Source organism: Orycteropus afer, unplaced genomic scaffold, assembly GCF_000298275.1.
Source record: "Orycteropus afer afer isolate SDZICR_OR568_19922 unplaced genomic scaffold, OryAfe1.0 scaffold00163, whole genome shotgun sequence".
NCBI lineage: Eukaryota > Metazoa > Chordata > Mammalia > Tubulidentata > Orycteropodidae > Orycteropus > Orycteropus afer.
The window spans coordinates 3586846-3588433 of NW_006921750.1; the positions used below are offsets into that span (position 1 = coordinate 3586846).

A 1588-nucleotide genomic window follows, 5' to 3' on the forward strand; every position below is an offset into this window, starting at 1 on the left:
ATGAAACAACAAAAGACTGCTTCAAGAAACCTCTTTTGGTCTAAATAAATGGAAGAACATGCCATGCTCCTGGATAGAAAGATTCAACATTGTGAAAATGTCAATTCTACCCAAAGTAATCTATACATTCAATGCAATCCCAATCCAGACCCTATCAATATTCTTTAAGGATATGGAAAAACCAATCACTAACTTTATATGTAAAGGAAAGAGACCTCAGATAAGCAAAGAACTATTGAAGAAGAGCAAATTTGTCTTTTCTGCGGAAAGAATGAGAGAGATGGCCACAAATCCGCCACCGATTCACTTTCCGGAGCCTCGCACTGCTCTCGGAGCCACACTGAGGTGCTGCACCACATGCTTGCACACACTTCCAGTCCTGAGTGGCCTGCCAGGAGGTGCGTGCTTGTCAAGGTCATTTTCTTCTGAAGAAGTCACCTCAGAAGGACCAGGCTCTCCCCAACCCCAGCTAAAACAAGGAAATTAGACTCCTATGACCAGTTCATGAAGAAATGTGAAGATGGCACTTGGAAACATTTCCCTTCTCAGCATTCATGCCTTCCAAGGTTCAAGATGTCAGAAAACTTTATTGTGGCTCAATGTTTACAAAAGAAGAATTAATGTCACAGGCCAGGCTCTTCACCAGAAGCTTTGAGGATGGCCTGGGCTTTGAATATGTGATGGTGTACAATGAGGATGAGCAAAGAGTGATTCACTTGTTTCAAGGAGGTCCGTATCTACGAGGAGCATCTGGCTTTCTGCATGGAGGTGCCATGGTGACCCTGATTGATGCTACTCTTTTTATGAATGTTCAGTATCAACTCAATGACTGCCAATATCAACATCAATTTTTAAAGACCCATTCCTCTTTGTTCTTTTGCTGTGATAAATAACCATCTTGAAAAAGTTGAAGGAAGGAAATTTTTTTGTTTCCTTTAATGTTCAAAGTTTTGATGAGAAGACCCAACACACAGAGGGAACAGACAATTTAGCAGAAATATGACCATAGAAATGCTTGCTACATGTTGCACCTGACTGCCCCCTCAACCACTACCATGAACACTGCACAACTCCCAGCTATCAAATAGGTGTACAGGTGGGAGGAGTTACTGTAGCCTCATCTTCATTAGCTTCAGATCTAGACAAGTTGAGTTAGCTAATATTTTTATTCTTTTTTCCCCCCTTTTTTAATGGCTCTCAGATACACAGTTTAGACTAACCATAATCCTTGATTTAGTACTCACAGTTATTATTAGTATGTGAATGGTCATCTTTTATTTGTCTTTATTCATTCACTAATGTATTTATGGGAGCTCTGGTGGCATAGTGCCTAAGGCATTTGACTGCTAACCAGAAGGTTGGCAATTCAAACCCACCAGCCACTCCTCAGAAGGAAGATTGGGCAATCTACTTCTGTAGTGATAATGCCTCAGAAACCCAAGTAAGGATTGCTATGAGTTGGAGACAACTCAGCGGCACATAACAATGACAACATTGAAGAAGAAAAACAAAGTAGAAGGACTCACACTGTCAGATCTCAAAACCTACTATATAGCTATAGTAGTGAAAACTGCCTGATATTGGTACA

General features: G+C 40.7%; 1 pseudogene; it reads left to right on the plus strand.

The window, feature by feature from the left end:
* Positions 1-280: 280 nt before the first annotated feature.
* Positions 281-1003, plus strand: LOC103201751 (annotated as a pseudogene).
* The last annotated feature ends 585 nt before the right edge of the window (positions 1004-1588 follow it).